Below are 17,002 nucleotides of genomic sequence, written 5' to 3'. Positions count from 1 at the left end.
TCCCAAGCAGTTAGTCTTAAACAACCCACACAAAAATTTACCCTCATCGACTCCCTCTGAGCTCCAGCACTGGGGTAGCAGCTTGAAAGGCACCAGTGGCACACAGGGGGGAAGTGAAGTATCTGGCATCACGGCAAGAGTTGGGTGACAGCTTACTCCCAGACAGAAAGGCGGGCAGACGCCATTGTTCCTTTCTGAATCCTCCCCCCACAAGCCACAGAGCCAGAAGGCAGGTACCATATCAGACTCTCCATCAACCTGGCTAACACTGTTTGCCCTGCCCTGGAGATTCCCTGAGGCTCCAGCCAACAACAACTTACAGCTGTTAACAGTGGTTTTCCCATATAAATGGCTGGTCTTGGCTCATGCTTCACAATTTACTAAATCCTTTCAAACAAGCAACAGCAGGACTCAATCAGCCCCCAGCTTCTGAACCTCTTGCTAAGTGGCCCCAGGCACAGCACTAGTAGCAGCTAGCCTAGATTCACAACTTGGCTTTGCCTGGGAATCTTCAAGCCCAGCACAAGTAGCAGCCATCTCATATTGCTTTATAGCTTATGCAGGGTAGCCCCAGGCAGAACACAGATGGGGGCTGATCTTGGCCTGCCTCACCCAGGAAACCCCAGGGCCTGTGCACTTACTGGATAGCTACAGACCATGTAGAAGCACCACTACTCTGCTCCTGCATAGCTAATCCTCCGTGGAGGGCAGAGATTGGTGGTCAGTGGTCATAGCCAGTCTTTGCAGCTGACAGCCTGGCTAAATCCCTCTCTTTGACCTGCCAACAGTAACCATGGCTCAACTACAAGAGGAGGATGTACTCAGCCCACATGGAAGACACACCTTCAGTACCCAGCTTCAGTGATAGGGGAGGCTATGCCCACAGGACCCTGCAAGACACCTACTACATGAGACAGAATCATGGATACTGAGAGCATTTTGATGGTTGCCAGATGGCATGGGTGGATAGGGGAATGGCTGAAGAAGTAAGGGAATTAAGAAGTACAAATAGGGAGTCATAACAGCTCTACCTAATACACAGAAACAGACACAGGGAGGCTGCCAAAATGAGGAGACAAAGAATCACGGCACAAATGAAAGAACAGATCAAAACTCCACAAAAATAACTAAACGAAATGGAGATAAGCAATCTATCAGATGCAGGGTTCAAAACACTGGTTATAAGGATGCTCAAGGAACTTAGTGAGGACCTCAACAGCATGAAAAAGAATCCATTCAAACAAAGGATACATCGTTGAAATAAAGAACAATTTACAGAGAAACAACAGTAGGGTGAATGAAGCCAAGAATCAAATCAATGAACATAAGGAAGAATCAAATCCAATGAACATTGGAACATAAGGAAGCAAAAAACAACAAAGCAGAACAACAAGAAGGAAAAAAATCCAAAAAAAATACAAGAGCAGTGTAAGCAGCCTCTGGGGCAGTTTCAAGCATTCTAACATTCACATCATAGGGGTGCCAGAAGGAGAAGAGAAAGAGCAAAAAATTGGAAATCTGTTTGAAAAAATAATGAAAGAATGTGTCCCTAATTTGGTGAAAAAATAAGACATGCAGGTCTAGGAAGCACAGAGAGTCCAAACAAGATGGATGCAAAGAGGCCCACTCTAAGACACATCATAATTAAAATGCCAAAGATTAAACACAAAGAGTGAATCCTAAAAGCAGCAAGAGAAAAGCAGTTAATTACCTACAGGGGAGTTCCAATAATACTGTCAGCTGATTTCTCAAAAGAAACTTTGTAGGCTAGAAGGGATTGGCAAGAAGTATTCAAAGTCATGAAAAGCAGCAACCTACAGCCAAGACTGTTCTAGCCAACAAAGATATCATTTAGAATTAAAGGCTGATAAATAGTTTCCCAAACAAGAAAAAAAATAAAGGATTTCACAATCACCAAACCATTAGTATATGAAATGTTAAATGGATTTACTTAAGAAGAAGAAGATCAAAACTAGGAACAATAAAAGGACTATATATACATATCTATGAACAGTTGAATCTAAAAAAAAACAAACTAGACAACCAAGCAGAACAGAGACAGAATCGTGGACATGGAGAGCATTTTGATGGTTGCCAGTTGGGGTAGACGGTAGGGGAACGGGTGAAGAGGTGAGGGGATTAAGAAGCACAAATAGGTAGTTACAGAATAGCCATGGTGAAGTAGAGTACAATATAGGAAATGGAGGAGCCAAAGAGTTTACACACATGACCCATGGACACGGACAGGGGTGTGGGGATTGCCTGAGACAGTGGGGATTTCAGGGTGGAGGGAGGCAAAGGGGGGAAATTTGGGACAACTGTGATAACATAATCAATAAAATATAATTTAAAAAAAACTTAAAAGGGAGTGTACACATACGACACAATATTATTCAGCTTTATAAAAGAAAGCAATTCTAACACATACTGCGATATGAGCAAACCTTGAAGACACGCTAATTGGAATAAGCCAGTCACAAAAGGACAAATCTTATGCAATTTCATTTATGTAATGTACCTAGAGGAAGCAAGTTCATGGAAATGGAAAGGAAAGCGAACAGTGGTTGCCAGGGCTGGGCGGCAGGGTAGATGGATGGTCTTTGTGTAACGGGTGTGAAGTTTCAGTTTGGAAAGATGAAAACATTCCGGAGATGGATGGTGATGGCTGCACAATGATGGGAATGTACTTACTGTACTTAGTGCCACAGTTAAATGATGTGATTAACATAGAAATACTTATGTTGTGTATGCTTGGCCACAATAAAAACAAATAATGTATTCAAGAAATATTCACCGCTTGACTATTGCACAAAGCACTGCAGTAGGGAGGTGTCAGTAAACAAACTAGAAGGTCATTGTCTCCACCGAGGGGGCTCTGCTCCTGCACTTCGCCCCCATATCTCCAGTCAGTCTGTCTCCTAATTATGTCTTGCACTTCCATAACAGAATATAAATTCCTTAAAGACAGGGAACTAGATCTTATTCATCCTATATCCCTAGAGCTTAACATGATGTTGCGTGTGTAGAAACTGCTCAAAATAATTGATTGAGTAAGTGAGGAAAATTCCAGCCAAAGAAGCCTGCCTTCTTCCTTTCTCACATCTCCCAGTCTGTCAGTACATAACATTTCTGGAAATTAGTCTGCTATATTTTCAGAAGTAAGAGAATAGAGCTTCGTGTTACACTCACTTTAAATTGTTCTGTTCACAGATAACTAAGTGCATAAATTATGTCCTTGGACAAGCTAATGAGTGCTCCGCAGCTTGTTTCCCTCGCCTATGAAGTGGGAGTGATGCTAGCAGTCCTGTGCTGGAGGTCTGCTGCTTTGCAATCTGAAACCCATCAGCCCGTCTCCAGGTGACAGCTCAGGGTTGAAACCTGTGACCAAGCCCAGGATCTAGAACTGTGTGGAATCCCAGTCACAGTAACACAAGGCCAGGCCTACATAAAATCTGGAGCTGTGCCCTGGCTTGTATGACTCAGTGGATTGAGTGCCAGTCTGTGAAGCAAGGGGTTGCTAGTTCGATTCCCAGTCAGGGCATATGCCTGGGCTGCTTGCTAGGTCCCCAGTAGGGGGCGTTAAAGAGGCAACCACACGTCGATGTTTCCCTCCCTTCCTCTCTCCCTTCCCCTCTATCTAAAAATAAATAAATGAAATGTTTTTTTTTAAATCTGGAGCTCTTAGAGCTATCCTATAATAAAATGGGGCCTAAAAATGGTAACAACACCAGAAAGCAAACCAAGAAACATGGAAAGAGAAATCAATACCTGGTAATGACGCTGGACCCCTGGATCGAGCCTTACCTGAAGTATCATTCTGAGTTCTCAGAGCCAAAATAATATTTCTTTTTTTACTTAAAATAGTTTGCCAGTTGCAACAGAACTAAGTCCTAATTAAAATAAATATCTCCCCCCAAATGTTACAAAGATTAAATGAGATCTTCATGTTGCAAAAGAAAGAAAAAAACCCCAAATGTTACAAAGATTAAATGAGATCTTCATGTACTACGTATTGCACACTCAATAAATGGACAAATGTTAACTATGGTGATAGTTCATTGTTGTGGTAGAAATGTCCTGGGCTTCTAGGAATCCCTTTCAACTCATGTGCTCTTTTCCGAAACTCTGCCTTCACGGATAATCTCTATCGCGGTGACAGAGATAGAGAGATGGTGAGGACAAAGCTTGTCTGCCCCCACTTCCTAATCCCACACCCTGACAACCATCACTGACTGATCGCAGCAGTCATTTCTACTGAGTCGGGACCTGGCCACAGATTCATATTCAACCCAGTTCTCCAGGCAGCCGTTACCCATCAATCAAACATGACATGCAAAATGAAACCAATTCTCTCAGCTTCAGAATAGCAGTTGACAAAGTTTTTCCATAAAAAACTAGGTAGGGTTTGATGCATGGTCTCTATTACATATTCTTTTTTTGTATCCTGATTTGCTTATAGCCCTTTAAAAATGTAAAAACCATTTTTGCTCTCTCGGCTGTACAAAACCCCCTGCTCTGCATCCTTGAACCAGAGTCGGAGGCTTTCCCAGAGCACCAGGCACCGGCTTTATCTCCTCCTGTGGGGCTCCTGGGAGCCTGGGGAATGGAGCCCTTGGAAGAGCTGCCTTAGTCAGAGGTGCACCCACAGAACACAGTGAGCTGCCCAGAAAGTAACAGAGGAGCTTTGATGACGGGAGAGAGTTCCTGTTCTCATGATACCAATCCCAGGGCAAGCTGAAATCCACACTCTGGGGGGATCTACAACCCGAGAAAGGGCACCAAGTTCACACATGTAGGGACCTTCACCTCTGCCTATGGAACCAAATCTACCCACCTCAGGGAGCTGGACCTCCACTCCCACCACCAAACCTGAGGTGTTTGACCGTTTTATGAGGGAAGTAAGGAAAGAATTCAGATCACTGCGTTTCCATTGTTAGTCTGATCTCTCACACTCACATGAACACACATAAACACACACCTCTGAAACAGTTCCAAGACCGGATGTCACATTTCCCCAAACTTTTTATTGTGGAGTAGTATGTGTAAGATTGATTTGGTCCTCCTCTGTGCCATCGTTTATGTTTGTTCCTGCCTTTAGGGAAAAGAACTGAACTTTGCCTGACTGATACTCAGTTACTCATTCAACAAACATCTCCCAGTCCATCTCCCAAGGCACTTGCAGGTAGGGAAGATCAATAGGTAGATGATGATGCTGAGTGATGTGAGAGGCATGTGCAGGGTAACAGCCAGCACCCAGCAAGGACAACTCAGCCAGCTCGCGGCGGGGGCGCCAAGCGTTCTGCTGGAAGGCAATGTGGCTGCAGCTGAATCGGGAAGAATGCATAAGAGTTGACCCAACAAGGAAGGGTGGGAGGGGGACAGGTGCTGAGACCCCGAGGCTGGGGCGGAGGCCCTCATGGGGAGGCCTGGGAGGTGAGGCTGGTGAGGAAACAGGATGGGCTCATGAAATTCCACGGAGTCCAAACTCTATCCTGAAAGCCGCAGAAAACCTCTGAAGGAAATGAAGCAGACTGACAGGCTTAGATTTCCATTTCCAAAACGAGCATTCTACTTGCAGTTTGGAGAACAGACTGGAGCAAGAGTGTCCTGACTGGGAGCAAGCAGCCCGGTGTGAAGGCAGTTGGAGCAATTCAGGCAGGAAGTTATGAGGCCATGAACTAATTGGTGACAATGACAAGAACACTAAAAGCTCACATTTGTGTGGCACTTACCACTGACTAAGCACTGTGTGGAATGCTTTCTGAGAGTTAACTCATTTTATCTTTACAACAAGCCTGAGATAGGTTTGGTTCTATTGTCAACGCCCAGGCACAGATCAGGAAGCAGAGAGGTAAAGAAAGGAGCCCAAGGTCTGGGAGCTACTCACGTTCCAACCACAGCTCAAATCAAGCAGTCTGGCTGCAGAAGCCGCCCCCTCCTGGCCCACTCTCCTAGCACCCTGCTAACAGGAGTATTCAGAATTGGGCACTGATGGTTGAAAGTGAGACTTCAGGACAACTTCCAGTGGTGTGTAGTGGGTACCTGAACATTTGGGTTTCACTTCTTGAGCCTCTCCCACTGAATAAAGCCCCCCTCCAAGTCTGCACTCAGCGCCCATACTCCCCTCTTCATCCCACCACCCCCTTCTCCTTTGCAACCCTTGCCTGCTGCATTTGACCCTAAAACCCAGGCATCTTCCAGTTGTTGTAAAAAACCTCACACACATTGCTCTTTAGGTCTGAGGAGCACCAACAGAGAGCCCTGATCTTTGTAATACAGCTGTTTAAGCCTGCTATTTTCAAACCAGACAGAACTGGGAAAACTTTGGGCAAGCTTGTGTGGTTTCCTTCTCCGCGGGTGAGTGAGCCCTTGGTGGCCCTGCCTCTGTGTTTCACACTAGTTTTCCTATGAACAGAACATGTACCAGCATTTAAGGCCAATGTGCAACACACTTGGCCGGCCTGGCCTGCAGCCTCAGACAGACCCTCAGGAAGAAAACGGCCCTGGCAGGGAGATCTTTAGACAGCCAATGGCTTTCTTTCTCTGGGCACTGGAGTGGAAGCGAGCATCTGCAGTGAGAAACTTGTGTATTTCCTGTGGACAGGGAGACCTCCTGCCCCTCCCGGGTTGATACAACCCACTTTGCACATCCTGCTTCTCTGAAGCTAAAAATAAATCGGTATGCACTGAAAAATACTCAAACACATCTCCCCAGCACACCCCTTCCCGAGTCCCTGAGGGCCAGAGACGCAAATCTTTCAGGTCCTGAGTCCAAATACAGACCACTCCCCCTGTGTTTTCCACTAGTGCCTTTCAGATGCTCCCAAAGCCCCCCTTTCCCGGTCTCTACTTCTGGCCCATGTCTTCTGTGGCCTCTCAGGGCTGAATTCATAGGCCCAGGAACCAGCCCGTGTCCTCGACCTTGACCCCAACCCCCACCCAGGACAGACGCTCCTGAGGTCCCCAGGCCAGTAGGCTCACGAACGCCCCCTTCCGACCCAGCGCGCCCCATCCTGCCTGCCCCGCGCAGCTCAGTGCGTCCCTCTCAGCAAAGTTGCTCTCTCCTTTCCTGCCATTCACCCTCAGGGTCTTTGGTTTTGTTTTCTTTTCCCTCAGGGGCACTAACAGGGCGAAGTGAAACAGGGAAGGGCAGTGGGGACAGGTCCCCAGAACCGCACGCTCCTCCTGCCCGCCCATGCGTCCGCTGCACCCCAAGGGCGCCAGTCCCCACAATAGCCACTCCTCTGCCCCACCGCACCCCCGCCCCGCCGCCAAACCCACCCCACCCCGGGCTGCAACTCCGACTCCGCTCTGGCTCCAGAGAAACAGAGGGCAGACGCTGCGACTCACCGACTCACCGCCTCCGCTGCTCCCGGCGTCTGTGTCGCCGCAGGCGAGGCGACGGCAGCGCCTTCCCTCCGCCCGCCTCCCCCTGGACAGCAACGCCGCCTGCCGCGCCCCCCTCCCCAGCCTCGCTAGCTGCCTCCCTCCTCGCAACCGCCCACCCCGCCTCCAGACAGCGCTCGCCTGCCAGACAGCCTCTCTTGGGGTTCAGGGGGGCCAAGCTGAGGTGCGGGGTTTTGCAGGTGCAGTGAGTGCCCCCACCTTGCCCCGTGCGGCCACCAGACTCATCCACATCGTGCGCCCTAGTCCTAGCCCACCGCCCAGATGTATGGCCAGGCTGCGCTGGCACTTTCCAAGGGGTGCCATCCGTTTGCCTGTTCGGATCGTGGGGTGGTCAAACTCAACCCACAGCACCTTCTGCTAGGCTTTGATGTGGGGTGGAGAGAGGCGACTGGAGTCCCTGATGGTTGCAGTGAACTTCAAGGGGGCCTTGGAAGGACATGCTCACACTGTGCAAGGGGGCTGCTCTTGCCTAACCAGTATTTTCTCTATTCAAAGCCGTCTGTAAATCATCTTGGGATGGCTTGACAAAAATTCGGAAGGATATCTGAGGGGGCACCTTACATTCCCACAGCCACCTGTGGACCACCCCAGAATGTCACCAAATCTTCGCCTCCACTGGAGAGATACAAAGCATGTGTCTTGTCTATTCGTTTAACCAACACGTTTTGGTCTTACTGTGTTGGCCATGCATGACCTTTTAAAACGCCACTGTAACTTCTTGCGTTGGTCAACCCTAGCGACATTTCCAGAACCTATCAGAGGTGCAAACAGCAACTTCAATTCATTGATTTAAACATTTGCTGGTTAAAAATAGCAAAAGGTGCCACGTTGTATAGCTGTAAAGTCACCTTGACCTGTCCGTGTTTGTTATAATAATGACAAAGTCTTTCAACATGACTAGTCATAGAAACGACAGTTTCATTTAGGTCTAAACAGCTGCCAACTCTGATCTGAAAGTCAAGTTAATAGGTTCGCCTGACTGAAGCCATCCTCTTCAGTTTCCACATCATCTACTCCCCCAGGCAGTGCTTGAACAGCAACCTTGTTGGAGAGGCCAGTAAACCATGACTGGATACTCAAACTCGTTCTTGTGTGGATTCTGTCCACACCCACCGGAACCACGCAGCAAACTGGCTCATTGTTTTGTTTGTGAGTGCTTGGCCTCAGCCTCATCCCCAGAGACTCGGATTTCACTGGTCTCGGGTGCAGCCTTGCCTGGGCAGGTTTTCCTTGGGCCCCAGGAGATTGTGATGTACAGCCAGGGCAGGCAACTGGGGCTTGGGCAATCATCAAACAGAGCCTAAGGGGATGGGATACAGAAGGAGAAAGTTTGGAAGCCAGGAACAAGGTCTGAAGCAGGTGTTGCCAATTCCAATGTCCCTAAAAGGCTTAAGGAGTAGGCACCAAGAGGCGGCTTTGGCTGGGTGTGCTGGGGCGGAGTGGGAAGGGCGTCGTGCTGCAGAAAGGGCAGCTTCCTTCTTCTACCTGGGAAATGCAGGTCCAGCATGGCCATCAGGTGGGGCGGGGGGGTTTTAATTTTCCATTTGGTTTCGGTTTTGGTTCTTCTTTTTCAGTGAAGCCAGAAATGCACCTTTAATGTGAACTGTTCTCAGTTTAAAATATTGGAAGCTAATTTTTACATCTTTGACATGCACTATAGGCCAAGAAACGTTTGTGGGCCACGAGGGGTCCCCAGGTCACTAGCTGGACAGCTGCGATCCGGGCTGGTGGGTGTCTACAGACACTGCAGGAAGACCTGGGAGGCAGCAGTGCGGAGGTGACAGTGGCTGGGGTGGCAGTGTCGCTCAGTGATTTAAAACCTACTTTCTTTATTTTTAAATCTTGCTTTAATCATCTGTGCTTTAAAAAAAAAGCTTCATTGAGATATAATGTATCTAGTACAAAATCGATCATTCAGAGTATACAATTTCATGTTTTCACTATACTCACAACTACCACCACAATCAATTTTAGAACTGACCTGGATCACCCCCCCCAAAAATGCTGTGCCTACTGGCACTCATGCTCTCCTTTCCCCCAGCCCCCAGCCGTTAACATCCACTAAACTTCCTATGTCTGTAGATTTTCCATAAAATGAAGACTTCGTACAATGTGAAGTCGGCTCGGAATGGTTTCTGTAACTTACTACAGTGTTCATCCACGTCACCGGCCCTTCATTCCTTGTTATGAACAAATAAGACCCCATGACGTGGATACATCATTTATCCACTATCAATTCATGGACATTTGGGGTATTTCCACTTCTTGGCTATTACGAATAACGTTCTATGAACCTTCCCGTGTAGGCTTGTATTGGGTGGATGTCTTTATTCCTCTTGGGTGTACAGCTAGGAGTGGAATTGCTGGGCCACATGCCAATTCTATGTTGGACACTTTGAGGAACAGCACAGTTTTCCAAAGGAGCTGCACCGTTTTACGTTCGTACCAGCGGGGTGTGAGGGTCCCAGTTTCTCCACATCCTCGTCGACACTTGTTATTTGCCATTTTTACATTTCACCATCCTAGTGGGAAGTGGTATCTCGTTGTGGCTGTGATCTGCATTTCCTGGTGGCTGAGGGTGTTGATCATCTTTTCATGTGTTTATCTTCTTTAGAGAAATGTCTTTTCAGATCCTTGGTTCATTTTTTTTAACTGGGTTATTTGTCTTTCTATTAGTATTTTTATTATTAAGGTGTAAGAAAGAGTTCTTTAAATAACCTGAATATAGTCCCCTATCAGACATATAATTTGCAAATATCTCCTCCCATTCTGTGGGCTGTCTTTCCATTTCTTGGTGGTATCTTTTGAGGAACAAAAGTTTTCATTCTAATGAAACACATATTATCTGTGTGTTCTTTCATTGTTTGTACTTTTGCTATTGTATCTAATAGGTTTTGCCTAATTGAAGGTCACAAAGATTTATGCCTGAATATTTGGCCTTACTTTTTACTTTTTTTATTTTTAGTTTTTAAAGATTTTATTTATTTGCTTTTAGAGAGAAGAGAAGGGAGGGAGAAAGAGAGGGAAACATCAATCGATTGCCTCTCACATGCCCCCACCTAGGGATCTGGCCCACAACCCAGGCATGTGCCCAGACTGGGAATTGAACCAGTGACCTTTAGGTTCACAGGCCAATGCTCAATCCACTGAGCCACACCAGCCAGGTGGGCCCCACTTTTCAAAATGTTCCTTAACTGTGATACTGGAAACAAGGTTAACAATGAGACAACTGGCATTAGGCTTATAGTCAGAGTCTCTCGCTTCCACAGGTTTAATTTGCTGGGACAGCTCTCTCACCACAGGTCAAGTTTGGGCACCAAATTGGAGTTTTTGTCCAATTAGGAAGCAACTGAATGTATATATTTTGGACTAGCTAGGCCAACAATAGCATGTATTTATTCATCCACTCCACAAATGTTTTTTTGAGGGTTTCCTACGTGCTTGAACTGTTCTAGGTTCTCAGGATATAGCCCTAAAGAAGACAGACAAGATCCATGCTCTGGTGATCTGGTGAGGTTTCCAGTTCAATGGCAGAGAGATAGATGGCAGGTGGGGTGGGAGGGGGAGCGAAATACATGATAAGAACTGTATCAGAAATTCACATAGAGCAACATGCCAGGACAACTAGGGAACCAGCCCGGCAGAGCAAACATTGTGCAGAGGGTCTAGTTCAGAGGGGAAATTGCACAGATTATTCCGAAGACACAGAGAAATCTCATGTAGTTGGGGCTGTAGTTGGAGCTCGGTGGAGCTGTAGCTGGTAGCTAAACTCCCTGGAAAGTAGAGCTGCAGCTAAGGGTTGGGCGCTGAGACTTTATGGGACCGGAAGCCCCCCAGAGAAGAACTGAGAGAAGAGAGCAGTGAGTCAGGAGCAGAGGTAGAGCAGCTGCGAGGAAGGGTGCCACACAGCTCCTCGTTGTCACTAGAGCTGCAGGAAGCACCGTGGGTTTATATGAGGCATTATGGAGGCACCAGTTGAAGAAGGATCCAAGAGAAAGGGGATGAATTCTGGTCTTCGGAGGAGCAGTGTAAGGCTTCCGAAGCTCCAAACACCTGTCGGAGGGAAGTGGAGAGAGTACTGGTGTGGTGGGAAGAAAAGAGATTAATTTGCAGGCTCCTTGCTCCCACTGGCCAACGTTCATTACCATCACTCCTGGGTTGCATATCAGTGGTCACCAAGTAGGTATCTGGGAAGCACTAGGGAAGTCCCCAGGTGTCTGGCAAAAGGCATACGCTGGGGGGTGAGGTGTCATTGGGCTGTATCCAAAAGCCACCTGGAAGATGGGAAGCAGCAGTCCCAGTGAGCTCCTCAGTCTGAGAGAGTGTGACAAAAGTAGCAGCAAACTGGCTCTGTGACCACAATGACAGCACAAACCACTGCTAGATTTTTCTAGACAATTGGTGTGTTGTCATCAGTACAGTGGGCAAGGGGAGAATGAAATGCGGCCAGAGAACTGCTGTGGGAGTCAGGGTAAAGAGCATAAAATCCATTCTAGCTGGAATTTATTCTAAGAACAACACAAGGTCATGGAGGTCAAGGTCTTCATAAATTTATGTATAATAGATAAAATTCACTTTGTAAAGGAACAGCTCTGCAAATTCAGATAAATGCAGAGTTGTGCAGCCATCACTGCCATCAAGACCCGAAGCAGTGCCGTCCCCCCCAAAGTGCTGCTGCCCATGGAGTCAAGCCCCACCGTAGCTGTAACCTAGGCAACCACTGGTGCAGTCTTTGGCTCTGCACTTTTGTCTGTTCAAGGTCATATCAATGGAATCATACAGGGGGTAGCCTTTCAAGTAGGTCTCCCTTCACTTAGCATCATGCAAGTGTGATTCATCTGTGTCATTGAGTGCATCTTGGTTTATTCCTTTTATACTGTATGAATGCACCACAGGTTGTTTACCCATTCACCAGGTGAAGGAAATTTAGGTTACTTCCTGTTTGGGGCAATTGTGAACAGAACTACTGTAAATATTGGCGTACAGGATTTTGTGTGAATAGACTTAGCATTTCATTTGGGTAAATATCTAAGACTGGGATTGCTGGATCCCATGGTGAGTGTTTACCTATATAAGGAACTGCCATTTTGTTGTGCCCTTGAAACTAATATAATGTTATATGTCAATTATATTTTATATAAAATATAAAAATAAATAAAAGGGAAACTGCCAAATTGCTTTGAATTGCATTCCCAGCAGCAGCATAGGAACATTCTAATTGTTCTATTTCTGTTTCAGAACTTGATAGTGCTAGATTTTTGTTTTGTTTTATTTTAGGCACTTTAAAATGTAATGGCTTTAATTTTCATTTCCCTAATAACTAATGATGTTGAGTATCTATCTTTTCACGTATTTATCTGCCATCTATTGATTCCATTGAAATGTCTTTCAAAATGTTTTCTATTTCTCACCTGATTCATTTGCTCACACATTCATTGGTTTGTCATTCATGTATGCTGGACACAAATCCTTCGTCAGTTATGAGTCTTGTAACTATTTTTCTCCCAATATATGCTGTGTTTTTTTATTCTGTTATCAGTCCTTCACAAAGCAAAAGTTTTAATTTTGATGAAATTTAATTCATAAATTTTTTATATGTCATCCTTATGGTGTTATATCTCTTTACCTAATCCCACATCACAAGGGTTTTCTCTTAAATGTTTATAGTTCTGCATTTTTTTTAGGCCTGGTATCCATTTTGAATTCATTTTTGCATAAGGGACCAGGTAGAGGTCAAGGTTCATCTTTTTCACTTATGGGTATCCAATTATTCCACCACCATTTATTGAAAAGACTATTTTTTCTCCATTTAATTATTTTGCAATCAGTTTACCCGATTTGTGTGGATTTATTTCTAGACTCACAGTTCCATTCCAATGATCTATGCATCTACCCTTCCACCAGTACCACACTGTCTTGATTACTGCAGGTTTTTTATGAGTCTTGAAATCAAATGGTACAAGTTCTCCAACTTTGTTCTTTTTGTTTAAAATTATCTTGACTGTTCTAGTTCCTTTGCCTTTCCACATATGCTTTTGAATATTTTGTCAATATATACATAATTCCCATTGAAGTTATGACTGTAACTGCATTGAACCTATAGGCCAATTTGAGGATAATTAGCAGCTTAACAATGTTCAGTTTCATAATCCTTAAAATGTGATAAATTTCTCTATTTAAGTCTTCTCTGATTTTTTATCAGTGTTTTGTAGTTCTGAACATAAAGACCTTACACATTTTAAAATATATTTTATTGATGATGCTATTACAGTTGTTTTGATTTTACCCACTTTGCCCCCTCCTCCTGGTACCCCCCTTCCCTCCAGCATTCCCCCCAGCTTAGTTCATGTCCATGGGTTGTACATATAAGTTCTTTGGCTACTCCATTTCCTATACTGTTCTTAACATTCCCCCTGTCTATTTTGTACCTACCAATTAGTATTTCTTAATCCCTGCACCTTTTCCCCCATTTCTTCCTCCCCCTCAACTGATAATCCTCCAAATGATCTCCATATCTATGATTATGTTTATGTTCTGCTTATCAGCTTAGTTTGTTTTTTAAGATTCAATTGTCGATAGTTGTGAATTTATTACCATTTTAATGTTCATAGTTTTGATCTTCTTTTTCCTATATAATTCCCTTTAACACATCATATGTTAATGACTTGGTGATGATGAACTGCTTTAGTTTTGCCTTATCTGAGAAGCACTTGATCTACCCTTCCATTCTAAATGACAGCTTTGCTGGATAGATTAATCTAGATTGTAGATCCTTGCTTGTCATCACTTTGAATATTTCTTGCCAGTCCTTCCTAGCCTGCAAAGTTTCCTTTGAGAAATCAGCTGACAGTCTGATGGGAATTTCTTTGTAGGTAACTAACTGCTTTTCTCTTGCTGCTATTAAGATTCTCTCTTTATCTTTAACCTTTGGCATTTTAAATATAATGTGTCTTGGTGTGGTCCTCTTTGTATCCATCTTGTTTGGGACTCTCTGTGCTTCCTGGACCCATATGTCTATTTCCTTCACCAAATTAGGGAAGTTTTATTTCATTATTTTTTTAAAGTTTTCAATTTCCTGCTCTTCCTCTTCTCCTTCTGGCATCCCTATGATTCAGTCGTTGATATGTTTGAAAATGTCCCAGAGGCTCCTTAGCCTATCTTTGTTTTTTTTTAATCGTTTTTTTTCTTGTTGATCTGATGGGTTGTTTTTTTGCTTCCTTATGTCCCCGATTGTTGATTTGGTTCTCAGCTGCACCCACTCTACTGTTGTTTCCCTGTAAATTGTTCTTTATTTTAATTAGTGTATCCTTCATTTCTGGTTGGATCTTTTTTATTCTGTTAAGGTCCTCACTAAGTTCCTTGAACATCCTGATAACCAGCATTTTTTAACTCTACAACTGATAGATTGCTTATCTCTATCTCATTTAGACCTTTGTTTGTTGTTTCTGTGTATTAGGTAGAGCTGCTTTGACTCCTTGTCTTAGTAGCTTGGCCTATTGTAGAAAAGCACACATGTAAGCTGTATGGGATAGAGCCTTAGGTAATAGCCAGGGCAGGGCAACTGGTGTCACTACTCTATAGTTCTGTGTGGGGGAGGGACAATCCACTGCCTGGCATCTGGCGTTTTGCCTTGGAGGAAGCTGTCTCCTAGCACTCACCCTGATGCCAATCACTTTAATTTCTTCTGTATGCCACTGGTGCTCTTTCAGCTGTTGCCCTAGTGCTGAATGCCAGAGGGAGTGGGTCTGCATAAGTCCTAAATATGTTGTGGGCCCTTCAAGTGGGGTCTCCAGAGATGTCCCTTCCTTCCACCCCAACCCCCACTGGTTTTTACAGCCAGAAGTTGTGGGGACTTATCTTCCTGGTGCTGGAACCCTGGGCTGGGTGGTCTGGTCTGGGATTGGGATCTCTCAAACCAGAGGTACCCCTCCTGATTTTTACCCACCTGTTCTGCATCTCCATGCCTTTCCACCCCACTGCACCTCTTCTGGCCTCTCCAAATGGCTTTGCATCGGTGCCCTTCTTACCCATCTGGATGAATGTGGCTTCTTTAAATCCTTGGTTGTCAGACTTCTGTATAATTCGATTTTCTGATGATCCTGAATGATATTTGTTTTGTAGTTTAGTTGTAATTATTTTCTGTAATTGTGTGGGGAGGCGATGTATTTACCCACACCTCCATCTTGACTGAAAGTGATCCTACACATTTTTGCTACTTTTATAACTGTGTATTACATTTCCTTTGTGCTATTAAACATGTAAATTTCAAATTCCAATTCTATGACTTGTACATAGAAATATTATTCACTTTTGTATATTTATTTTGTATTGTGTAGTCTTGACAGACTCATCTAGTTCTAGAAAGTTTTTTATAGATTTCTTGGGATTTTTTTATGAAGACGATCATGACATTGGTGAATAGGGAGAGAGTTATGTTTCTTCTTTAGCCTTTTATTTTTTCTTGTCTTATTGCACTTGTTATAATTTCCAGTTCTATGCTAAATCAAAGTGACAAGAACAGACATACTTACCTTATTCCCAATCTCAGGGACTAGGTAGGTATCTTCAGGTTGTCTCTCTTGGAGGGAGTAACGGGTGTATCCTCTATGCATTTTAAAGTCAGTATTCTTTAAAAGCACACCACCATACACCCCACAGGTGATTCCAATATCCAGAGAGATTTGGAGACTGCCAGACTATAAGATCTCTTTGCTCCCTGATGGTAAAGTCTTAAATTCTGTGAGACAAGATCTTTTATTCAACAAATATTTACTCAGTGTTCTCTATGTACCAGGCACAGTTTTAGGTCCTCTATACACGGTAACTTAAAGTTACCCTCATTAATCTTAAGGTCTAATGGACAAGACTCACATATAAGCCTGTGTTACAATGCAGGGTAAATGCCTAATGGAGGTATGTACTATATTTTTCAGACCATAAGACACACCTGGGATTTAGAGGAGAAAAATAGGGAAAAAATTTTTGAAGCAAAAAATGTGGTAAAATATTTAGTAACATAATATTTCACCAATGTAAATGTAAACAGAACTCAACAGCAGCATTAACAACCATTATTCCTCCCAAATTTAGGGTGGGTAAAGGTGCATCTTATAGTTTGAAAAATATGCTACTTTTACTTTCTCTTAATTCCCTAGATCCTCGAAGAAGCAATAAACATTTGCCTACTGAATTCTAACTACAGACACTATACCTCAGATCCCCAGAGCCACCTAAGGCCAATAATTTCTGCATTTTGCCCAGGAGAGGAGTCTTTTTTTTCTGTTTATTTCTCCCATTCCAGCCCACTCCTCCCCCATGCACCCCGAGAGGAGTCTTTCCATTGGTTATAGAGCCTCAGAACTTGTGGACTCCCTTTGAGATAATTTGAGCCTGTCATCTTATTAGGACCTTTTAATTTCTCCTCAAATCTGTTTTTCCCTGTTCACCTTAAAGCTTATAAAAGGGTCTTATTTCTTTTAAATGTCTCCTCTTTCATTTTCAGTCAGCAATGATCACATTTCACACCCTATATCTAGATCACGTTGTTTCCTCCGACATGTGTATCTAACAATACATCTTCATTTAATTATAGCTC

The 17,002-nt window shown here is 44.3% G+C and overlaps 1 protein-coding gene across 6 annotated transcripts in view; it reads right to left on the bottom strand.

The window, feature by feature from the left end:
- Positions 1 to 7,436, bottom strand: part of NCALD (neurocalcin delta) — a 347,766-nt gene extending 340,330 nt beyond the window's left edge. For all 6 annotated transcript variants that reach the window (XR_005080846.2, XM_053661077.1, XM_053661073.1 and 3 more), the window contains exon 1: positions 7,351 to 7,436. The gene's annotated coding sequence lies outside the window, so the exon portion shown is untranslated. The remainder of the gene's footprint in view (positions 1 to 7,350) is intronic.
- Positions 7,437 to 17,002: the final 9,566 nt, after the last annotated feature.

This window comes from Artibeus jamaicensis, unplaced genomic scaffold, assembly GCF_021234435.1.
Source record: "Artibeus jamaicensis isolate MK-2021 breed Jamaican fruit bat unplaced genomic scaffold, CSHL_Jam_final scaffold_916, whole genome shotgun sequence".
NCBI classification, from domain to species: Eukaryota; Metazoa; Chordata; class Mammalia; order Chiroptera; family Phyllostomidae; genus Artibeus; species Artibeus jamaicensis.
The sequence above is the reverse complement of the archived record's forward strand: the minus strand, read 5'-3'. Positions and strand labels throughout refer to the sequence as shown.